The following is a 25593-nucleotide window of genomic DNA, read 5'->3' as shown; positions in this document are numbered from 1 at the left end:
AGCCCCGAGGTCAGGAACTCAGCTTCCAGCCCCGAACCCACAGGCCCCCCCAGCCCCGAGGTCAGGAGCTCAGGTTCCAGCCCCGAACCCACAGGTCCCCCCAGCCCCGAGGTCAGGAGCTCAGCTTCCAGCCCCAAACCCACAGGCCCCCCAGCCCCGAGGTCAGGAGCTCAGCTTCCAGCCCCGAACCCACAGGTCCCCCCAGCCCCAAGGTCAGGAGCTCAGCTTCCAGCCCCGAACCCACAGGTCCCCCAGCCCCAAGGTCAGGAGCTCAGCTTCCAGCCCCGAACCCACAGGCCCCCCAGCCCCGAGGTCAGGAGCTCAGCTTCCAGCCCCGAACCCACAGGCCCCCCAGCCCCGAGGTCAGGAACTCAGGTTCCAGCCCCGAACCCACAGGTCCCCCAGCCCCGAGGTCAGGAACTCAGGTTCCAGCCCCGAACCCACAGGCCCCCCAGCCCCGAGGTCAGGAGCTCAGGTTCCAGCCCCGAACCCACAGGCCCCCCAGCCCCGAGGTCAGGAGCTCAGCTTCCAGCCCCGAACCCACAGGTCCCCCAGCCCCGAGGTCAGGAGCTCAGCTTCCAGCCCCGCTCAGCCAGGCCTTCCCTGGGGCAGAGTTTTCAGAGGCCCCTGATGGACATGGCCTTGGCTCGAGGGCACTGGGTTCCGTGGACAGACCCTCGCCTGTCCAGCCGGCCCGACTCCCCACACCCCCTACCCTCCTTACCCCTGAGCCCCCGCACGCAGGGGCTGTGGGCAGGGGCACTGGGGGAGGATGTGAGAGGTCCTTGGGGCAGGCGGGAGGAAGCGGTTTGATCTTTGGGATGGAAGTTTGTTGATATCCATTTCCCTTCCTGGGGAAACCGTAGTCCTTCTTAATTCAGGGAAACAGGCTGGAATCAGCAGCCCCACCCCCAGAGACACCCCCACCGAGGGGCTCAAAGCCGAGCCTGTGTCAGGGCGTCGGGGATGAGGAACAGGAAAGGCCCCCAGCGGGAGCTGGGGCTTTGCCCACCCGAATGGGTGGCCTGGCAGGGCTGGGGCGGGGCCATCCCTGGGGCAGCCTCCGCCTTTCCAAGTGCAGACTCGCTGTGGAGCGGGCAGCCGGCGAGCACCTCTGGTTTGGGTTTGCTGCCACTTGGCTACTTTCCAGCCTGGCTTCTCAGTGACACCTCGGGCCACGGGAGAGGAGGGGAGAGCAGAGCCACCCCCGGGGAAGGCCCCCTGCCCGCCCACTGCGGTGTATCTGGGCTGCCCCTCACTGCCCGGAGGTAGAGCTGGTGACCCCTGGCCTCCTTCCCTCTCTCCCTCCTGCTGGACCCAAACAGTCCTCTGTACAAGCCACGAAATTCATCAAAACTTCGGGGAGCTGGGGGCCGTGACAGGGGGAGGGGCACGGGCAGTGGATACGCAGAGACCCCATGCTGGGTCTGCAGTCATAGCCGAGGCCCCGTAAAGGGCTGCAGGCCCCAGACGCTCCCGGGACTAAAGCCAGGGGCCGACCAGGTGACCCATCTCGAGCCAGAAGCCCTGCCTACTGGCCCCTGCCCGAGACCCCCCAGCGAGCAGTCACCCCCTCACACCCACCCACGGAAAGAAGGCTTCGGGGCCCCGCCTGCTCCTGCAGTACAAGCTGACCTCCCCCAGGGGTCTGGGCCCCAACCTGATGAGAACCTCCTTCCAAAACCTCCCCGAGAGCCTCAGGCTCCCCCTCGCCACGAAGTGTTTTGCGGGGCTGTGGCGGAAACCCCAGCTCCGTCACGTCGACCGGAGGGCACTGGGCCCCGGGAAGCAGCAGCTGGGGAGACGGGGCTACGGGGCCACATCCTCCCACCCGGCAATCGGTTCACATCCACAGCGCCCAGAGCCCGCTTGCCAGATGGGGGAATTGGGTATTTATCGCGGGCTATCGCTAACAAATTGATCATTACTGCGTTTACTTTGAAGAATTTGCAGCTCAAAGCTTGACACGCTGTTGTTTCAGCCCCGAGTGAACAGAACCTTTAAAATCCCTGATCAATTGCGCCTGAAGGTTTACACTAAATTTAACAAATGAAATCTGTTCCTGGCCCCGTGCAGTCAGCCGAGGGGCCACCGCCCCCGGCACGGCAGCCACTGGGCTCCGAGGATGGACCCAGAGCGGGGTCAGGATCAGCCCGGCACCCAGACGCCCCAGGTGTGAATCGTGGCACCAATCAGAGCGAAAACTGCCCCGGTGGGTGGCACTCCCGCCGCTCACTCCTGCCTGATAACGAAGTCGATGCGCCCTCCTGGCCGGGCAGGTCCCAGCCTCTCCAGGACAACACCCAGGACTACGGAGAGTAAATGAACACGGTGACCGTTGCCCCAGAAAACACCTGTCCTGCGGGCTGGGCCCGCCCACGTCCTCCGGCCCTGTGCACAGATACAGGGGGCCCCGCTCCCCGCAGCCTCCCAGGGGCACGTGGCGAGGGGCAGGCGGGGCTCCTGGCCTTCCGGCCTCCCTGGCTGGCATTCAGGGAGGCACTCGTATGGGTGGGTTTTATGTGGGGTCACCCTCCCTCCGCAGGCCCGGCTCAAATATGATGGTCCTTTGGTGGGGGCTGGGGAACTGGGGGTAAGTGGAGAAGGGCGGCCGCTGGTCAGAGGACAGGCCCTGCCGACCAGCAGCAAAGCTGGCTTTTGGGAGACGGGGGTCGGCACCCAGGGCTGTGCCGAGTGCTCCGGGCAGCACAGTGTCCCCAGCTGGCAGGACGACCAAGACCCTCCACCCCAAAGGCAGGAAGGCTGGTCTGTGCCCAGGGTCTCCTTCCGCCAGCTCCCTGAGAGCTCGGGGAAGTTTCTTTGTTCTCTCTCAGAGGGAGCCAGATGGCTTTGGCCCGAGGTTGGCCTCGGGAACCAGAGCCCCTGAACAAGTGCCACCCTCCCTCTGGCAAAGGGGCCGCCTGGGCCTGGACGCGACCCCTGGGAGAAAGGGCCGCGTCACTAAAAGCCAAGGTGTCTGGACCTCACAGGGCCAGTGTCCGGAACCCTACACACCCTCCAGGGACACCTCGCCCAGGACCGGGGGCAGTCACCCTGCGGTCCCTCCCCACTCCCCCGCCCCTCATTAGCTCCACCTGCCCGGAGGGAGGGGTCTTCCTCGGGACTCCTGGGTCTCCTGCCCACCCGAGCCCATTCCCGACTCTCCTGGGGGTGGGAAACAGCTCTTGGGACAGGAACACTGCCTGGGTGCCGGGGGGATGAACAAGAAAGGGACAAGGGAGCCACTATTCCTGACACCCAGGCATGGCAAGAACTCGGCAAGCATCTGTGTCCCAAACACAGGAGAGAAAGCCCTGCGTGCTGGGTTTTGTTTAGCTTTTAGAAGATCGCTGAGGAAGAAGCTAAACTGAGAAAGCCTTCTTTAGTTAGCAAGAAGGGGGGTGGCGTCCCACAGGAGGGGTCTGGCCTGCGGACATCGGGGGGCCCAGCTCACCCGCAGCCTCACGTCAGGGTCCCGTGGACTCAAGCCCACGCCCGGGGCTTCCACGTGGCTCACAGCCACCAACAGACACGCCTCCTCTCCTCCTGACTCTCCTGGCCTCACCACCGGAGAGGGAAGTGGTGTCCCCACAGGAGACGCGGTCCTGGTCGTTTCCCAAAACACAAAGAAGCCTGCTGCTGTCCCTGTGCAGCCAGCCACGTCCCCTCCAGACCCCACAGTGCGGGGAGGGGCGGCCTGTGGTGGGCTGAGGGTCTGTCGCCCGCACCCCCAGCTGTGGCCACTACCCTCCTCCAGCCCGGCCCTGCCTGGGGCTGGACGGTGTGGAGAGCGGTAACCAGCCCCGTGGGGACCCATCACAGTGCAAACCTTCTCCTCCCTCCCCAGCCAGACAGAGGCAGGGGATACCTCCACACCCTATGCAGAACTGGTTATAGTGACACAAAACGTGTGCTCGGTGGCCCATCACACTTCACCCCGTGCTCAGCCCCCTCCTATGCCACTCCCAAATTGACAGGTCGGTGAGATCTGTCCCCCAGCCCCAAGCCCTACATCCAGGCTACCCTGAGTCCCAGGAGTACCAGGCGCCCCCCAGACGCAGGAACCCAAGGTGCTGCCCCTCCCGCAGGAGCCAGCACCCGGAGTGGGATATGATCCTGGACGCCACTGCTGCCCTCGCCGGGTGGACCAGGATGGAGGATGGAGGTCGCTGCCCCCTGAGACTCTGCCAGAGCCCCCAGGGCCCTGAGGACGTGGCCCCGCCTCTGGGCAGTCTGTGGGCTAAGTCAGATCCTCTGCCTCTGCTGGCGGCCTGCTCTTCCCATCCCCCTTCTCACAGGGCAGGCAAGGAGCGGACAGCCTCCTGCCGCGGCGTCCGGCCTCAGCCTCCCCCTCAAGCCAGCCCCCCAGTCCAGGGGCAGCCTCTGGGGTGGTACGCGCTTCAGGGGACCTGGGACAGTTCCCTGAGCCCAGTGTGCTCAACCCCCGCACTCAGGCCTGACCCCTCCCTAGTTCATGGGGTTAAAGAGGTCCACTCACTGACCCCCAAATGGTCTTCCTGGTCCTGGCCTTCCCTGTCCCCCAGAAACCCCCCACCACACTCACCTCTTCCCCCCACCTGTCCCTCAAGGTTCAGCTTAAATCCCCATCTGCAGAGTCACCACTGGCTCCCCGACCCCCTGGGTCTCCCCACCCTCGCAGCTTATTACACCAGACTGTGTTCCCAACTCTCTCAGGGCAAGTCCAGATCTCTCCACAGTCCTTCTAGCAACCACCCTGCCAGCTGTAGGTATGTGTGTATTCGTGAGTCAGTACACACGGTAAGAGGGTTCGTATACGTGCATATGTGTACACGGGTTCACATCCGTGCATATGTATGCATGAATTGGTGCACACATGTGTACACGGGTTAATGCACACACGATTATACATGAATGAGTACACGCCTGCATGTATACACAGGTTAGTGCACATATATGTATATGCTGGTTAGTATGTGCATATGTACACACAGAGTAGTACACACGTGTATGTGTGGGTTAGTATACATGCGTGTGTATACAAGGGTTAGTACACATGTATGTGTATGCAGTGTTAGCATACATGCATAATTTATCCAGTCTGTCTGCTGAGAGACACAGCAGTAACACCCCAGTAGCTGCAAGCACCTCAGCACCCAAACCTTGGCTTCTAATTCATTCTCCAATAACAGAGCCAGGGGTCCTCAGGGACCTGGATGACCATAGGGCTGGAATGAAGGAAAATACAAGATGTGCCTGGAGCGCCTCATAGTGCAGAGAATAAGAAAGTACCAAAGTGTGGGGCATGTCAAAGGGACACAGACTCAACTGAATGAGCTTCCCACAGCTGAAGCTGCAAAAACTTGAGCAACAAAATAAACCACACAATATTGGATTATAACTGAAAGTATAAAATAGACGCCTATGAGCTCATGGTGATACAAATGAATGAGAGAGAGAGAGAAAGGAAGGAAGGAAGGAAGGACGGAAGGAAGGAAGGAAGGAAGAAAGAAAGGAAGGAAGGAAGGAAGGAGGGAAGGAAGAAAGGAAGAAAGAAAGAAACAAAGAAAGAAAGAAAGGAAGGAAGGAAGGAAGGGAAAGAACAAAAGAAAGAAAGAAAGAAAGGAAAGAAAGAAAGAAAGAAAGAAAAGAAAGGAAGGAAGGAAGAAAGAAAAGAAAGAAAGAAAGCAAAGAAAGAAAGAAAGAACAAAAGAAAGAAAGAATGAAAGAAAGAAAGAAAAAGAGAAGAAAGGAAGGAAGGAAGGAAGAAAAGAAAGAAAGAGAGAACAAAAGGAAGGAAGGAAGGAAGAAAAGAAAGAAAGAAAAGAAAGAAAGAAAGAAAAGAAAAGAAAGAAAGAAAGGAAGGAAGGAAGGAAGGAAGAAAAGAAAGAAAGAATGAAAGGAAGGAAGGAAGAAAAGAAAGAAAGAAAGAGCAAAAGGAAGGAAGGAAGGAAGAAAAGAAAGAAAGAAAAGAAAGAAAAGAAGAAAAGAAAGAAAGAAAGGAAGGAAGGAAGGAAGGAAGAAAAGAAAGAAAGAAAAAGGAAGGAAGGAAAGAGAGAGAGAAAGAAAGAAATAAAGAAAGAAAGGAAGGAAGGAAGAAAAAGAAAGAAAGAAAGAGAGGGAAAGAAAGAAAAAGGAAGGGAGGAGGAAGGAAGAAGAGAGAGAGAGAGGGAAGGGACATATCTTCCTGCCTGAGAAACACCACGTGTAGACACCCCTCCAGGAGGTGGAGCTTAGTCTCCACCACCACCCCCACTTCTGACCTTACAGGGGAGACACCTGGCAGATACCACCTTAATTAACCAGATGGTCCAGGCCAACATCCCCTGTGATGTCATGTGACCCCAGGACCCCCTGTGATATGACAGAGGGGCACCTCACCTCAGGGATGTTCTTCCCAAAACCCACAACCCCAGTCTAACCTTGAGAAAAACACCAGATAAGCCCAGAGAAGGGACTTCTTCCAGGACACCGGGCCAGTCTTCCTTGAGACTGACAAGGTAGTAGAAACAAGCGAAGGCCAAGGCTGTCACAGTGCTGATGAGACCAGGAGACAACACAGCTGAACGGCCCTGGACAGGGCTCTGTCCTGGCATGGGGGGACAGTAACAGGTGACTCAGAGTAGAGTCTGGGGTCCCATGCCAAGACCCTGGCAGGTCTTCCCGGGACGTGTGCTCACGGTGATGTTAACAGAAGGGCAGCAGGGTGGCAGGGTAGGGATGATCTCTACGAGGACTGGCCAGGGTCCTGGAGAAGGTCCACCAATCTCAGCTTGTCTGGTGTTCTTCTGGCCATTACACTGGAATGATGGGGTTTTGGAAAGTATACTCAAAAGAGGGGTACGTAGGAACTTCTGCACTCTCTGCAACTTTTCTGTTCATCTAAAATTATTCCAAAATTAATTTTGTTTAAAAATTCACCCCAGCACAGTGGCTTAATGGAGCCAATGCTCAAAATCTAGAAGCTGCCGACGGCCTGATCGTTACTGATTCACGCCCTGGCTCTTCTGAGCATCTATTGTGCACCGGATGCTGGGCTCTCCAGGGGAACTGAGGTCAGAGGCTGCAGGGAGCCTGGGGCCAGGACCTGAAGGACTGGCCAGGGCCCTGGGCTCAGAAGCCATTGGCCGCATGTCCGGTGATGGACTCCGCGGACACCAGGACAGTGAGGGTCTCCAGTGATGCCTGTCCCCTACTAAGGAACGAAGGAGGCCACAGAGGCCACCAGGACTGCGTCCCCTGATCCTGAGACAAAGGCGGCTCTAGCTGGTTTTCAGGGACCCCTGAAAACCAGAGGACCCCATCCAGGAAAAGAGTGGGAAACGAGCGACCTCCAGGTGCCCCACAGCGAGCTCAGCCCTGGGCCCCAAGCAAGGCTCCCCAAGCCCCGTGTAAAGGTGAGTGATCGGCCCCATTTTGAAGGAATCCCATTAACGACTGCTGAGCACATCCATAACTTCACCAACAAACTCGGTCCGCGAATCCCCCACGAGGCTGGGTCCCTGATTAATGCTAATGGCTTTTCTCACCAGCTGTGAAAATGCATTTTCCATAATTTAGCTGTCATTACAATGGGAAGGATTTATAAAACACAGGCGCACACTGCGTGCTTGAAGGCCTGGAGGGGAACAGCCCCAGGAAGCGCCAGGAAGCAGCTGGCCCTGCCCCCTGACGTGCAAGGGGGCAACCCTGGCCACACCTGGCACCTGCCTCCGGCTCCCAGGCCAGGAGGCAGTCCAGCCTCAGGGCGCAGGCCTAGGATCCACCACGGAGCACAGAGCCTCTCCCTGGGCCAGGAGAGGGCGGGACAGCGACCCACCAGCTGGGACCAGGTCCCCCGCCAGCCCACCTCTCTTGGAAGGAAGGAAAGAGAGGAGGCCGGAAGGTGCCCTCCTTGGCCTCTGGGTCCTGGAGCGGCACCCACACTGCAGCCGCGGACGGAGCCCCAGGTGATGGGCCGGTGTCTGGCGAGGGCAGCCTGAGGTCCACTGCCCCCTGCTCTCATTCGGCCCAAGGGGCACAGCAGCCCGTCCCACCCTGAGTGGTTTCTAGCACAAATGAATATCTGCAGAGGGTGCGGGGGTGGAGTGAGCAGGGGAAAGACCTCAAGCAGAGCCAGCATCGAATCAATTAACGCGAGTTCTTCCGAACAACGCCGCGCATGCTTTGCCTTCAATTAGCGGATCTTGCCGGGGCCGCTGCAGGCCCGGAGCCACTGCCACGGAAACTTTCCCCTTCTTGTTTTAATCTTCCACCGAGCCCGGCCTTTCGCCTCCAGCCCATCTAATTGAAACTAATCTTCGCGGGCAAGGCCTGTCTCTTCCCCCTAATCCTCCTCCGAGGAAGTTCACATGGTCCCAATTACAGCCACACCGGCCTCTTTTATTCCCGTCTGCGTCTCCCTCTGCCAGCCTCCTTTTTTGAAAGTCTGCATTATTAACTCCATGCTTGCAAGTTCCTGCCTGTCACGGGGCCGCGAGATGCTATCGCCGCTGCGATGGATAAGGTTACCACGAAAGCATTTTGTGGATTACGTTTCGCACAAAGGCGATAGAGGGCATGATAGCGCAGAACCAGTGAGTTCTGTGGGCGGAGGGGGAGCAGAGGAGTCTGGCCTGGGACCCGGGCTCTGCTGCCTGCAGCCCGTGGGCCAGAGTCGAGGGCATTTCTGGAAGCTTCCTGGAGGAGCGGAGAGGAAAAGGGGGAGCAGGGCAGCCCCGCAGGGCAGGACTCTCCGCTGTTGAAGCTGCTCGGCCCCAGCTGGCCCCTGATGGCGGGGCTGCTGCAAAGCGGGAGATGGGGTCTCTGGAGCTGCCCCAGTATTACCACAGCCAAACGGAAATCCTACATTTCCAGGCTGTCAAGAATGTCAAGTTTCCGTGCTCAGGGCTGGAATCCCATAGCCGCCCTGTGGGCACGCTGGCTATCGCGGCCAATCAGACCTCCGTTGGCAGCTGGGATGTCTCCGATTAATTTTTTTTTAAAGACAAACTGAAATAATCATTACTTAATGAAGGCAAGTCCCCAAACCCGGGGTCTAGGAAAGAGGAACGATGAAATGGGCCGCACTGCTGGGGGCCAGGTGGGGAGGGGGGCGCGCAGAGAGACAGGCCCCTCTCGTTACCGGCCACTCGGGGCCCGGGCTAAGCCACAAACGCCAGAACGCTGAGCAGAGGCCCAGATTTCTGCCCACGACCTTGCAGGGTCTTGGGTGAGGGTCTGCTGTCCTTGACCTTGATTCGAGCTTGATCATAAAATGAGAGGCACGTGCATCACTCGCCCACCCCCCAACCCCCCACCGTGCACACCAGCTGGCAGCCACGGCTACCCTAAAACAGTTCATGGAGTGGGAAGGAATTCCCCGCAGGAAAGACCCAACCAAGACCCCTCTGGGTGGGACCCTCCTGACACGCTTCCCTGGAGGCCTCTGCCCTTCGGGGCAGGACACAGAGCCCTGGATCACAGGCTGCTCTGAGCCAGTTCCTCAGAGCTCCGGCTTCCTGGGCCGAGTGAGATTGCAACCCGGGCAAGCCCTGACCAGGTAGGCACACCCGCTCGCCGCCCCCTCACTCTGTCCCCCAGCGCCTGCTGTGCCGCCCCATTAGGCCCTGGACCCAGACCTGGGGAGCTGCTCCTCTTCTTGCATTTCTGTCCTGCCTCCCGCACCCTCTCCTTCACAGAAGCCCACGGACTAACGCAGGTACCGCTCCGAGCCTGGCTTTCTCACCTGTGTCCTGGAGCTGTACCTCCCAGCCCAGGAAAGGTGCGGACCGGGTCAGAGAATGTCCAGCACAACACTGCCTAGCCCTGGGCCTGAGCGGCAGCACACACTCCCCCCAGCGAAGTCATTCCTCTCCTCCCTCTGTCTGTCAGAGTCTTTTGCTGCCTTTGGGCCTCCTCCAGGCAGGAGCCGGTACTGACCAGAGGCCCCAGGAGTCACCTCGTGAATGTGTCTCAGCTCCCAGTGGGGAGTGAGTCCCCAACAGGAGGACCAGACCCCCTCCTTGGGCTGTGTCTTAGCATCCCAGCCCTTGGCACTGAGCGGACCTCACCTCCACTCAGCCCGGTGTTTTCCTGGCCTGGAGGGGCAGGGTGGTGGGTAGGGAGAGGAGACCATATGAAGAAGGGTGGGAAGACTCAGAGATCCTGCTCAAAGGCAGGAGAGAAAAATAAAGATCATAAAATACAATGAAATGTCAGGACGGCTAAAATCACAGAGACTGAGGATGCCAAGTGCTGGCAAGGATGTGGAACAATGAGAACTCAGCTAAGTGGTGCAGCCGTGCTGGAACAGTTGACCAGTTTCCTTTCAAGTTAAACCTAAACTTACCATAGGACCCAGCTATTTCACGCCTAGGTATTTACCCAAGAAATGAAAACATGTGTCCACCCAGGGACATGCAAGTGAATGTTCAAGGCAACTGTATTCGTAGTAGCCCTGCATTGGAAACTACCCAGAAGTCCATCAACAGGGGAATGGATAGACACCCTGTGTTCCATCCATATAATGGATACATGCAATGGATATAATGTATGAATATATGGTAGACGCATGCAAGAGCTACAATGAATGGGTGAATGTAGTAGATACATATAGATACATGTATCAATGTATACAGTGGTGGATATATACAATAGGCACAATGAATGGTTACATACCATGAATACAGTGTATCTGTACGTAATGGATGGCTATGTGGTAGATACATACTATGGACACAGTGGATGAGTACATACATTGGACATGTACAATGGATACAATGTATTAATATATACAATGGATAGATACATACACTGGATATAACGGATAGCTATGTACAATGGATACCTACAGTGAATACAGTGTATCTAACGACTGCTTCTGTGGTGGATACATACGACGGATACAATGGCCGGGGGTAGAGGCATCTGCTGGAACAACGTATGGATATATGCAACCACTACCCAGCCTTGGAGAGGGTGAACTACATACATAACAACATAGATGAATCACAAAATAATTCTGCTGAGAGAAAGAAGTCAGACCAAAAAGAACACATACTTGTTCTCCACTTGTGTAAAACTCTAGAAGAATAAAAACTAATCTATAGTGATAGGGGTCAGATCCAGGGTGGCCTGGGGTGGAAGGTGAAGGGGGATTTTCTGCAGAGGATGGAGAGAACTTTCTGGGGAGATGGCAATACACTATAGCTCGATTGGTGTGATGCCTTGTCCTGAGAAGTCAAGACTGGCTCAGGGTCACCCAAGGCAGAGCAGGGTTCGCGCCCCCACCCCTTGGATAGTAGCCAGGTGCCTCAGGGTGCCAGCCCCATGCTCCATGCTGGTGCCAGTGATGGTAAAACAGACCCATGACGCCCACAGTCATGAAACAAGACTGAAGATGAGGAAGTGGTGAGAAAAAGTGTGCTTTGTGTGTGTTGTGGTCAGTCTAGGAGGAAAACGGGCAGAGTTTCGTGAGAGAATAATGGGGACAGCTTCTTCAAGGGGGCGGAATGCTACTCTGAGGAGGTGACATCAAGCTGGACCCAAAGGACGGGAAGGAGTCAGCCGGGCAAAGGCTCTTTCCCTCCACAGAGCCCAGGACAGGGGCAGGCCCGCGAGTGCCTGGGGCAGCTCTGGGCTCCAGAATGTGCCCGGACACCAGAGGACAGGATGGGCGGGGGCCCCAGACCACAGCCTGCGTGGCGGTGAACTGGAGCAGTTGACGCAGGGGAACCAGCCAACCCGATTTCCCCGGGACTGAGGGGTCTCCGGGAGGCAGGACTTTCTGTTTCAAGACTGAGACAGTCCTACTCACCCTGGGTGGGGGACATGCAGGTTTCTTCAATTCTCAAAGGGCCACTGGGTACAAAAGAGAGAAGACTGGATTCTTTGCAGCTGGGCTGGAAGTGGGGGGATGGGGCAGCAGCGCAAGAGCCAGGCTCCGGGAGGCCGTGCCCGTGTCCTGAGGAGGGTCAGCGCCTCCCGCGGAGCCGTCTCCAAGCCCCTGCCCCGGGCACTTGTCTCCCTGGACAGAGATTCTGCGGGTCCCAGCCGGCCAGCTTCATGGCTGGATAATGGGGTCACTAAGGATGGGGGTGGGGTGAGGAAAGCTTGGGGTCAGGAATATCGTGCCTCTTTCATTCAGGCAGCAGACGTCAGAGGGACCTGACTCTGTGCAGGCACCATCCCAAGTACTAAGATGGAGCCCAAACGGGCACTGGGCTGGCTGGATGCTGGGGCTGCGCCGGACACAGCTCAGGGCACAGCTCGGCCAGGGGAGCCAAGACACAGAGGCAAAGCTGGGCCGATGAGTCTCCCCCAGGTCAACGTGAAAATGCCTGCAAGTATCTGCTTCCTGTTCTTGAGAATAACAACCAGTCACAAAGGTGTGACGAACCAAACCTGGGGGAGCACCTGTCTGTGCACAGGCTGAGAACATTCCCTCCAGGAGACGGCGCCACTGAGGCGTCACAGCCATGAGCTCGTGGCTCTTCCTTTTTAAATTATCTTTTCCTAATGAATGACGGCTAGTTTTTTTCTTCAGCAGACGTAAGCAGGACGTACATTTGACGTAGCTGATGCCAGCATTTTGGCAATTCTACCATGTTTCCGATGCGTATTTGTCTGTTCAGGCTGCCATAACAAAGTACAACAGGTAAGGTGGCTTAAACGACCGAAGTTCATTCTCTCCTGATTCTTGAGTCCAAGATCCAGGGGTCAGCAGGTTGGTTCCTCCTGAGGCCTGTCTCCCGGGTGGGTAGACAGCCGTCTTCTCCCAGTGTCCTCACACGGTCATCCTCCATGTGTGTCTGTGTCCTGATCGCTTCTTCTTATGAGGACACCAGTCACATTAGATTAGGGCCAACCCTAATGGCCTCATTTAATTTAAACACCTCTGTAAAGATGCCATCTCCAAATATGGTCACATCCTGAGACACTGGGGTTCAGGGCTTCAACATAAGAATCTGGGGGCCGACACACTTCAGCCCACTTCTTGATGGTGCCGGTCTTCTCATCCTTTGGGAATCTGCAAACACACTGTCTCCCCTCCTGGCTGCCGCACACTTATGTCATTGTAGCCAGCAAAGCAGCACTTTCGTGTTAAAAAGTGCGAAGCAAACAGTGGCAGGAACCATCGTGCATCCCCAAGCCCTGGCCCAGGCCGGTCACGTGGCTGGGTCCCGCCAATAGCAATCCGGAGGGTGGGGGGCCAGGCGGAGCCCTGATTCCTCTGCTCCCTCCCCTGGAAGCAAAGGGCTCAGACGGTGTGTTGCAGAAGGGGGCCACCTGGGGACTCCCATTAAGGAGAGCCCCCCAGATCTTATGGGACTGTGACAAGAGCAAGAAGCAAACCCGGGCTGCATTGTCATGAGAATTTAGGGTTTACTTTTTAAGCCTCAGGGAGCCCAGCAATTCCAAGTGACACACAGAATTAAACTTTACATCTCCAGTGATTATTCCCAACCACCGCCGAGATGAGTCACCCCAATCCTGGGCATTTCTGAGAACATCATCATGTTGGAGGATCTGCACATCCCTGGCGCAGGCCAAAAAGAAAGAAACTCGCCCGTGTGAACTGAAAACCCAGCCCCAGATGGGACTCTCTGGGGATCCCTTTTCAACTCTGTTCTCTGAGACATGAATTCCCGAGGGACCCCGATTAAATCCATGTCTACACCTTAAAGATCTCATGTGGTCGAAGCCGCTGCTAAGGTAGACCGATACGGGGGAGTGGAGTAACTAGCGGCGTGGGGGTGAGAGGCCAGGGAGGGGGTGGCCAGTCAGGGGTGCGTCACAAAGGGCTGGTGGCCTGGATTGCAGCCAGGCGGGTGCCTTCCTGAGACAGCAACCCGGACTGGAGGCACCCGGCAGGTGCTTACACGCTTTTTGTCTTTTCTGACCCTTTCTCTCCATTAAATCGGAAGTTCGTCTTCACGCTGTAAGTCATCGAGAACAGTAGATGAGCTTGGCAGTTCTGAAGGAAAATTCTGGATAGTCAGATAAAAAGAGGAGCGAGACTCTGGCAGAAACTGTTTGCTAAATTCTACTGAGTGCTACCCGTGTGTCAAGAGCCTGTTCTCCTAATGCTTGGCCCACATTTAATGCCCACAACAGCCCCAGCAGTGGGTATGTTAGCCTCCCCGGTTGAGGGGTGCGGAAACCGAGGCACAGGTGAGTTATGGGGGTGGGGGGATGACTCAGAGAGAGGCAGCCAGGGTCCGGAACCCCAGCTGATAGCCCCACGTTGTGCCTCTCGCCACGCTGGACATGACATTGGAAGAAGCAGGTGAAATAGATGGAGAGATGACCAAGGCCAAAGAATTCCCAGCCCATCTTCAGTTTCACGTGACTCTCAAGGCAGCTCTCCACGCTCCATTGCAGAATCGGTATGTCCTTCCAAATTAGGCTCAATATTTGCAGTCAACCTGTTTCTCAAACAATTAAAGAAAACAGAAAAGGTCCACTTTGGGTAGTTGAATCACATGCACCACAGTTCAGTTTTGTAAAGAAATAACTATTTCATGCTCAGGATTCAAATAATTTTAATTTTAGAAGACATTTATTATACAGTATCATACATTTCCCCTTCCACTATAGCTTTCAGCCAGCCACTTCTCCTCCCAATATAACTTTAACTCTGGAGAACGTGTATTCCAGACACACAACAAGAATAAGAGGCTGCCATGTGGTCATGGAAAGAGAGATTGGAGGGAAGTAGCCACAAGCCAAAGAAAGCCACTAGAAGCCAAAAGAGGCAAGAAATAAAATCACCCCTAGAATGTCTGGAGGGAGTGCAGCCTTCTCACCACTTTGATTTTGAACTTCTGGCCTCCAGAACTGTGAAGGTATAAGATACTATTGGCTTTTGGCACTTCCCCCACCAGTTTGTGGTAATTTGTTATAGCAACCCTAGGACACTGATACCCTAGGCCAACCAAGAGAGGAAAACTAAAAACAGGCAATAGAAACAGGCCCACAGGTGATCCAGATACTGGAGTCATCAGAAAAAGGATTAACAAAGGCATATTTAAGAAAATAGAAATTTTCACCAGGAATTTGGAATCCATGAAAAATCATACATGGAAATTCTAGAACTGAAAAAAAAAATGCCTTCAAAGGAACAATAATAGGACTGACAGTGGACTTCTCAACAGAAATGACAGAAGCCAGAAGCCAGCGTGAGTGCTATAAGTGCTGAGATAAAGTAACTGCCGTCTTAGAATTGTGATGCAAGAGGACAGAACTTCAAAAACAAAGGCCAACAGTTCCTTGAAAAGTTAAACATAGACTAACCTATCAGCTCCACTCCTAGATGTAGGCTGGAGAGAAATGAAAGCATACGTCCACACGAAACTTGTACACAAATGTTTACAGCAGCTTTATACGCAAAAGCCCAACAGAGGAGGCAACTCAAATGTCCATCAACTATTGAATGATGAACAAAATGGGGTCTACCCATATGATGGATGTATTATCAAGCCGTAAAAGGTACCAATTCACACTACACCATGGATGAACCTCAAAAACATTACACTCATTAAAAGAAGCCAGACACAAAACAGCACATCTTGTGTGACTCCATTTACACAAAATGTCCCAAATTCAAATGTATAGAGACTCAGAGTATATTAGTGGTTGCATAGTGCTGGAAGAGGGAACAAGGAGTGACTTTACATTGGCATGAGGTTTCTGTCCAAGGTGATGGAAATGTTCTAATATTAGATTGTGGTGATGGTTGTACAACTCTGCAAATATACTAAAGTCCACTGACTCGTGTACTTAAAACACGAATATAGTGGTATGTAAGTAAAGCTCAAAAAAGTTGTTTTTTTAGTGAAAGCCAAAAACTTTTTGCAAATACAAAGTGAGAGAACTGACATGGCGACAACACACACACACACACACACACACGCACACACACGTTAAAAAGTTCTCAGGCAAAAGGAAAATTATCCCAACGTGGAGCGATGAAATTCATGAGACAATTAAGTGCCCAGAAAGGATAACTAGGTGAATAAATATAAATGAGTTTTGTCTACATAAAACAATAATAATGATGTCTTATAGGCCTTTAAATATATGTAGAATTAACATATGTCACAGCAATAATGCAAAATGCAAAAAGGGTCAAAGGAGTTAAAGGTGTCTGTGTGGTACTCAGTTTAGTAGAGGTAACAGATCAAGCATGTTTCAATCTTTAAAGACTAGAAGAAGAATAAAATATATGATGTCTAACAAGCAACAGAGAAAGAAAGGAATAAAACAACCAGAAACAAGAGGGAAAGGGATCAGATGGGCCCAATAGAAAATCTAATAGTCAGATGGTAAATTTAAAGCCCAAAATATCAGTAATTATATGTAAAAGTACTAAATGTTCCAATTAAAAGATAAAGATTGTCAGACTGTATTTAAAAAAAAAAACTAACTATATACTGCTTGTGACACACTTTGATTATGAAGATGCAAAAATCAAAATGAAAAAATGGAAAAATCTGTGCCCTGTAAAACTAACCCAAAGAAAGCTAGTGCCTTTCATGCACAGATATCAGAGACAGGCGGACATCAAGGAAAGAATCTGGAGGAGAGATAAAGGGGGATGGTCAGTGAAGGCAAAGATGGTCACTCCATCAGGAAACCCAATAACTTTAATTTTTATGAAACTAATACCTCAAAACATATAAGGCAACAAGTGACAGATGTAAAGTGAGAAATTGGCAAGATTATAATTATAATGGGAAGTTGTTCATCTGCCTCAGCCTGTAATTGATAGAAAAAGCAAAAGTTCAGTAAGAATGTAGACAGTTTGAAAATGTGAATTAAAATGACACCCGATTAACAGATATACAACACTGTACCCCCAAACTGCAGGACACACATTCTTTTCAAGTATATAAGGAATGTTAACCAAAGTTTATCATATCCTGAGCAGAACACAGACCTCACAAACTTCAAGGGCAGGGTCAGGATGACAGACAGTAAGGTGAGGCTTCCAAAATATGAAGAGACATTCATTCCCAGATAACTCCAAGTATGGAGTTATCACTGATCACAGTGGAATTAGGCTAGAAGTCAATTATATAAAGGTAACTCTAATGCAGGGAAATTTTCCTGATAAGAAGAATTCTCAGAAAACAATAAAAGGAAACATTTTACCCTGATAAAGAGCATCTGCAAAAAGCCTAGAGCATGTATTACACTTCATGGTGAAGGTCTCCCCAAGATCAGAAATGAAACAAGGATGTCTGTTCCCCCTGCATCTATTAAGCCTACGCTGGAGGTCCCAGCCAGTGCAATATAGCAAGAAAAAGAAATTAAAGGCATTTGGTTGGAAAGGAAGAAATAAAACTTTTATTATTTGCAGACAACATGATTTTATATGCAAAATATCTTAAAGAATTCAAAGATAAACCATGATTAAGTAAATTCATTGTGGTCACTGGGTCCAAGGTCAATATACAAAGGTAAATTACATTTCTATGTGTTAGTGTTGTTGACCCACAGCAAGAAATGAGATGGACCAACCCACCCCACATAAAATTTGGTTCAGGTATAGATACTGCTGATAAGACATATAGACACACACACGTGCACGTGCGCATGCACACACACACACACACACACACGCACACACACGTCCCAAGAGAATATAAGGTTTACCACTCACACAATGAGGCTTTCTGGGGAGTGCATCACTGACTCCCAGGCTAGTCTGGAAATGGCTTGAAAGAGCTTGGCCTGGGTTTATACAGTGGTTAGGGAGTGGGCAGGGTGATGGCCCCACATACAGGCTAGGGCTTACAGGGACAATAAAAAACTTAGAAAATAAAACAACAGAAAATGAAATGATATTTACCATAACATAAAAAATTAAATACCTAAGAACAAGTGTAATATGTGCAATATCTCTCACAGAAAACTACAAAACATTGTTTTAAAAAAGTAATGATGAATGTGGAGAAAAGGGAATCCTCTTGCCCTTTTGGTAGAAATGTAAATTGCTGCAGCCACTGTGGAAAATAGTATGGAGATTCCTCAAAAAATTGAAAATAGAACTACCATATGATCCAGCAATTCCACTCCTGGGTATTTGTCTGAAGAAAACAAAAACACTAAATAGAAAAGATACATGCACCCCAGTGTTCATTGCAATACTATTTACAATAGCCAAGACATGGAAGCAACCTATGTGTCCATCAACAGATGAAAGCATAAAGAAGATGTGGTACATATATACAATGGAATATTACTCAGCCATAAAAAAAGAATTAAATAAGGCCATTTGGGAGAACATAGATGGACCTAGAGGGTATTATGCTAAGTGAAATAATTCAGACAAAGAAGGACAAATAAGAGTTGCAGCGGAGTTAGGGGAGGATGCAGGTGATGGCCATTTCTTCTAGATGCTAGGGAATGCAGCTGGACCTGGATCCAAAGCAGCCTCTCCATGTCAACCAGGCCCAGAGGGCAGCGCCTGGCTGGAGGATCAAGTGGAGCACAGAAGGCCAGCCACCCTGTGCCTTTGGACTGGAGAATTTAACCCATTTACGTGTAAGCCATGTGGCTTACAGGGTCTTGGTGCTCCAGCCGGGTGTCAGGCCTGAGCCTCTGAGGTGGGAGGGCCAAGTTCAGGACATTGGACCACCAGAGACCTCCCAGCCCCATGTAATATCAATCAGTGAGAGTTCTCCCCGAGATCTCTGTCTCAATGCTAAGACCCAGCTCTACTCAACGACCAGCAGGCTCCAGTGCTGGACTCCCCATGCCAAACAATCAGCAAGACAGGAACACAGCCCCACCCATTAGCAGAGAGGCTGCCTAAAATGATAATAAGTTCACAGACACCCCAAAACACATTACTGGACATGGCCCTGCCCACCAGAAAGACAAGACCCAGCCTCATCCACCAGAACATAGGCACCAGTCCCCTCCACCAGGAAGCCTACACAACCCACTGAACCAACCTTACCCACTAGGGGCAGACACCAAATACGACAAGAAATACAAGCCTGCAGCCTGTGAGAGGGAGACCCCAAACACAGTAAGCTAAGCAAAATGAGAAGACAAAGAAATACACAGCAGATGAAGGAGCAAAGTAAAAACCCACCAGACCAAACAAATGAAGAGGAAACAGGCAGTCTACCTGAAAAGGAATTCAGAGTAATGATAGTAAAGAGGATCCAAAATCTTGGAAAGAGAATGGAGAAAATACAAGAAACGTTTAACAAGGACCTAGAAGAACTAAAGAGCAAACAAACAATTATGCACAACACAATAAGTGAAATTAAACATTCTCTAGAAGTAATCAATAGCAGAATAACTGAGGCAGAAGAATAGATAAGTGACCTGGAAGACAAAATAGTGGAAATAACTACCATAGAGCAGAATAAAGAAAAAAGAATGAAAAGAATAGAGGACAGTCTCAGAGACCTCTGGGACAACATTAAACACACCAACAATCGAAATATAGGGGTCTCAGAAGAAGAAGAGAAAAAGAAAGGGACTGAGAAAATACTAGAAGGGATTATAGTTGAAAACTTCCCTAATATGGGAATGGAAATAGTCAATCAAGTTCTTCAGGAAGCACAGAGAGTCCCATACAGGATAAATCCAAGGAGAAACATGCCAAGACACATATTAATCAAACTATCAAAAATTAAATACAAAACAAATATTAAAAAGCAGCAAGGCAAACACAACAAATAACATACAAGGGAATCCCCATAAGATTAACAGCTGATCTTTCAGCAGAAACTCTGCAAGCCAGAAGGGAGTGGCAGGACATATTTAAAGTGATGAAAGAGAAAAACCTACAACCAAGATCACTCTACCCAGCAAGGATCTCATTCAGATTCGACAGAGAAATTAAAACCTTTACAGACAAGCAAAAGCTAAGAGAATTCAGCACCAACAAACCAGCACTACAACAAATGCTAAAGGAACTTCTCTAGGCAGGAAACACAAGAGAAGGAAAATACCTACAATAACAAACCCAGAACAATTAAGAAAATGGTAATAGGAACCTACATATAGATAATTACTTAAATGTAAATGGATTAAATGCTCCAACCAAAAGACACAGGCTTGCTGAATGGACACAAAAACAAGACCCATATATGTGCTGTCTACAAGAGACCCACTTCAGACCTAGGGACACATACAGACTGAAAGTGAGGAGATGGAAAAAGATATTCCATGCAAATGGAAATCAAAAGAAAGCTGGAGTAGCAATTCTCATATCAGACAAAATAGATTTTAAAATAAAGACTATTACAAAAGACAAAGAAGGACACTACATAATGATCAAGGGATCAATCCAAGAAGAAGATATAACAATTGCAAATATTTATGCACCCAACATAGAAGCACCTCAATACATAAGGCAAATGCTAACAACCATAAAAGGGGAAATCGACAGTAACACAATCATAGTAGGGGACTTTAACACCCCACTTTCACCAATGGACAGATCATCCAAAATGAAAATAAATAAGGAAACACAAGCTTTAAATGACACATTAAACAAGATGGACTTAATTGATATTTATAGGACATTCCATCCCAAAACAACAGAATACACTTTCTTCTCAAGTGCTCATGGAACATTCTCCAGGATAGGTCATATCTTGGGTCACAAATCAAGGCTTGGTAAATTTAAGAAAATTGAAATTGTATCAAGTATCTTTTCTGACCACAACACTATGAGACTAGGTATCAATTACAGGGGGAAAAAAACCTGTAAAAAATACAAACACATAGAGGTTAAACAACACACTACTAAATAACCAAGAAATCACTGAAGAAATCGAAAAATACCTAAGAACAAATGACAATGAAAACATGATGGCCCAAAACCTATAAGATGTAGCAAAATAGTTCTAAGAGAGAAGTTTACAGCAATACAATCCTACCTCAAGGAACAAGGGAAATGGCAAATAAACAACCTAACCTTATACCTAAAGCAATTAGAGAAAGAAGAACAAAAAAAAAAAAAAACAAAGTTAGCAGAAGGAAAGAAATCACAAAAGTCAGATCAGAAATAAATGAAAAAGACATGAAGGAAACAATAGCAAAGATCAATAAAACTAAAAGCTGGTTCTTTGAGAAGATAAACAAAATTGATAAACCATTAGGCAGACTCATCAAGAAAAAAAGGGAAAAGACTCAAATCAACAGCATTAGAAATGAAAAAGGAGAAGTAACAACTGACACTGCAGAAACACATAGGATCATGAGAGATTACTACAAGCAAATATATGCCAATAAAATGGACAACCTGAAAGAAAGGGACAAATTCTTAGAAAAGCACAAAATTCCGAGACTGAATCAGGAAGAAATAGAAAATATAAACAGACCAATCACAAGCACTGAAATTGAAACAACTGTGATTTAAAATCTTCCAACAGGGCTTCCCTGGTGGCGCAGTGGTTGGGAGTTCGCCTGCCGATGCAGGGGACACGGGTTCATATCCCGGTCTGGGAAAACCCCACATGTCACGGAGCGGCTAGGCCCATGAGCCATGGCCGCTGAGCCTGCGCAGCCGGAGCCTGTGCTCCACAACAGGAGAGGCCACAACAGTGAGAGGCCCGCATACCACAAAAAAAAAAAAAAAAATCTTCCAACAAAGAAAAGCCCATGACCGGATGGCTTCACAGGCCAATTTTATCAAACATTTAGAGAAGAGCTAACACCTATCCTTCTCAAACTCTTCCAAAATATAGCACAGGGAGGAACACTCCCAAACTCATCCTACAAGGCCACCATCACCCTGATACCAAAACCAGATAAAGACGTCACAAGAAAAGAAAACTACAGGCCAATATCACTGATGAACATAGATACAAAAATCTTCAACAAAATACTAGCAAACAGAATCCAACAGCACATTAAAAGGATCATACATCATGATCAAGTGGGGTTTATCCTAAGAACGAAAGGATTCTTCAATATACAAAAATCAATCAATGTGAGAAAACCATATTAAAAAATTGAAGGATAAAAACCATATGATAATCTCAATAGATGTAGAAAAAGCTTTCAACAAAATTCAACACCCATTTATGATAAAAACCCTCCAGGAAGCAGGCATAGATGGAACTTACCTCAACATAATAAAGATCATATATGACAAACCCACAGCCAACATCGTTCTCAAAGGTGAAAAACTGAAACTATTTCCACTAAGATCAGGAAAAAGACAAGGTTGCCCACTATTATTCAACACAGTTTTGGAAGTTTTAGCCACAGCAATCAGAGAAGAAAAAGAAATGAAAGGAATCTAAATTGGAAAAGAAGAAGTAAAACTGTCACAGTTTGCAGATGACATGATACTATACATAAAGAATCCTAAAGAGGCTACCAGAAAACTACTAGAGCTAATCAATGAATTTGGTAAAGTAGCAGGATACAAAATTAATGCACAGAAACCTCTTGCATTCCTATACACCAATGATGAAAAATCTGAAAGAGAAATTAAGGAAACACTTCCATTTACCACTGCAACAAAAAGAATAAAATACATAGGAATAAACCTACCTAAGGAGACAAAAGACTTGTATGAAGAAAACTATAAGACACTCATGAAAGAAATTACAGATGATACAAACAGATGGAGAGATATACTATGTTCTTGGATTGGAAGAATCAACATCGTGAAAATGACTATACTACCTAAAGCAATCTACAGATTCAATGCAATCCCTATCAAACTACCAATGGCATTTTTCACAGACCTAGAACAAAAAAATTGCACAATTTGTATGGAAACACAAAAGACCCTGAATAACCAAAGCAATCTTGAGAAAGAAAAACGGAGCTGGAGGAATCAGGCTCCCTGACTTCAGACTATACAACAAAGCTACAGTAATCAAGACAGTATGGTACTGGCACAAAAACAGAAATATAGATCAATGGAACAGGATAGAAAGCCCAGAGATTAAACCCACACACATATGGTCACCTTACCTCTGATAAAGGAGACAAGAGAATACAATGGAGAAAAGACATCCTCTTCAATAAGTGGTGCTGGGAAAACTGGACAGCTACATGTAAAAGAATGAAGTTAGAACACTTTCAAACACCATACACAAAAATAAACTCAAAATGGATTAAAGACCTAAATGTAAGGCCAGACACTATAAAACTCTTAGAGGAAAACATAGGCAGAATGCTTTATGACATAAATCACAGCAAGATCCTTTTTGACCCACCTCCTAGAGAAATGGAAATAAAAACAAAAATAAACAAATGGGATCTAATGAAACTGCAAAGCTTTTGCACAGCAAAGGAAAACATAAACAAGACGAAAAGACAACCCTCAGAATGGGAGAAAATATTTGCAGACAAAGCAACTGACAAAGGATTAATCTCCAAAATATACAAGCAACACATGCAGCTCAATATCTAAAAAACAAACAACCCAATCCAAAAATGGGCAGAAGACCTAAATAGACATTTCTCCAAAGAAGATATACAGATTGCCAACAAACACATGAAAAGATGCTCAACATCACTAATTATTAGAGAAATGCAACTCAAAACTACAATGAGGTATCACCTCACACTGGTCAGAATGGCCATCATCAAAAAATATACAAACAATAAATGTTGGAGAGGGTGTGGAGAAAAGGGAACCCTCTTGCACTGTTGGTGGGAATGTAAATTGATACAGCCACTATGGAGAGCAGTACGGAGGTTCCTTAAAAAACTAAAAATAGAACTACCATATAACCCAGCAATCCCACTACTGAGCATATACCCTGAGAAAACCATAATTCAAAAAGAGTCATGTACCACAATGTTCACTGCAGCACTATTTACAATAGCCAGGACATGGAAGCAACCTAAGTGTCCATCGACAGGTGAATGGATAAAGAAGATGTGGTCATATATACAATGGAATATTACTCAGCCATAAAAAGAAACGAAATTGAGGTATCTGTAGTGAGGTGGATGGACCTAGAGTCTGTCATACCGAGTGAAGTAAGTCAGAAAAAGAAAAACAAATACCATATGCTAACACATATATATGGAATCTAAAAAAAAAAAAAAGGTTCTGAAGAACCTAGGGGCAGCACAGGAATAAAGACACAGATGTAGAGAATGGACTTGAGGACACAGGGAGGGGGAAGGGTAAGCTGGGACGAAGTGAGAGAGTGGCATGGACATATATACATTATGAAATGTAAAACAGATAGCTAGTGGGAAGCAGCCACATAGCACAGGGAGATCAGCTCGGTGCTTTGTGACCACCTAGAGGGGTGGGATAGGGTGGGAGGGAGGGAGACGCAAGAGGGAGGAGACATGGGGATATATGTATATGTATAGCTGATTCACTTTGTTATACAGCAGAAACTAACACAACATTGTAAAGCAATTATACTCCAATAAAGATGTTAAAAAGAAAGGACAAATACTGTATGATTTTACTTATATGTGGAATCTAAAAAACAAAACAAATGAACAAACGTAACTAAACAGAAACAGACTCATAGATACAGAGAACTAACAGGTGGTTGCCATAGGGGACAGGGTGGGGGGATGAGAGAAATAGGTGGAAGAGATTGAAATTTACAAACTGTCAGTTACAAAATAAATGAATCACTGGTATGGAATGTACAGTGTGAGGAATATAGTCAATTAACTATGTAATATCTTTGTATGGTGGCAGATCATAACTAGACATACCATGTGATCATTTTGAAATGTCTGGAAATATCGAATCACTATGTTGCGTTGTAGGTCAGTTATATTTCAAAAGCAAACAAACATAGAAAAAGGGATCAGATTTGTGGTGAAGAGAGGGGGAATTGGATGAAGGCAGTCAAAAGGCACAAATTTAGCTTACTTATAAGATAAATAAGTAATGGGGATGTAATGTCCAGCATGGTAATTAACACTGCTGTATGTTATATATGAAAGTTGTTCAGAGTAAATCCTAAGAGTCCTCATCACAAGAAAAAAAATTTTCTCTTATTTCTTTAATTCTGTATCTATATGATGATGGGTGTTTGCTAAACTTACTGTGATAATCACTTCACGATGTATGTAGATCAAGTCATCAGCACGCTGCACACCTTAAATTTATACCGTGTTGGATGTCACTTATGCCTCAATGAAACTAGAAGCAAAAATAAATTCCTCGAAAAGCAATGATGAACCTAAATAAATAGGTTCCTATCATTTTCATGTCTTGAAATACAATATTGTAAAGATGTCAATTATCTCCAAATGAATACATGGATTCAATATTAATTTTGAAATTCCAACAAGTTGTTATTGGTGGAAGTTGACAAGGCAATTTTGAAGTGTATATGGAAATGAAAAGGGTCAGGAATAGGGAGAAAATCTTACAGGAGGACAATGCAGAGGACCTGCAGTACCCAATGTCAACATTCACCATGAAGCTACAATAACTAAGGAATTGTGGTGTTGGTACAAGGATGGACACACAGACCCATGAGACAGACCCAGTCAGGATAAAGGATAAAGGTGACACTGCAGTGTAAACAGGGGAAGATGGCTTTTCAAGAAAAAGTACTGAGTCATTTGGGTACCAATATGGGAAAAAATAAATCTAGATCCCTACTTCACACCACTCATAAATATCAATTCCTAGAACAATGTGAATTCTAC

General features: G+C 48.5%; 1 long non-coding RNA gene across 1 annotated transcript in view; it reads right to left on the bottom strand.

Annotated features, from left to right (window-relative positions):
* Positions 1-25593, bottom strand: part of LOC137214149 (uncharacterized) — a 70246-nt gene that overhangs the window by 31492 nt on the left and 13161 nt on the right. The window contains exons 3-4 of the long non-coding RNA XR_010938775.1: positions 22924-23000; positions 11777-14387 (exon numbers count right to left, since the gene is read on the bottom strand). This is a non-coding gene — a long non-coding RNA (uncharacterized lncRNA). The remainder of the gene's footprint in view (positions 1-11776; positions 14388-22923; positions 23001-25593) is intronic.

Source organism: Pseudorca crassidens, chromosome 2, assembly GCF_039906515.1.
Source record: "Pseudorca crassidens isolate mPseCra1 chromosome 2, mPseCra1.hap1, whole genome shotgun sequence".
NCBI lineage: Eukaryota > Metazoa > Chordata > Mammalia > Artiodactyla > Delphinidae > Pseudorca > Pseudorca crassidens.
Note: the sequence above shows the minus strand (reverse complement) of the source record. Positions and strands in the feature narration are given on the sequence as shown.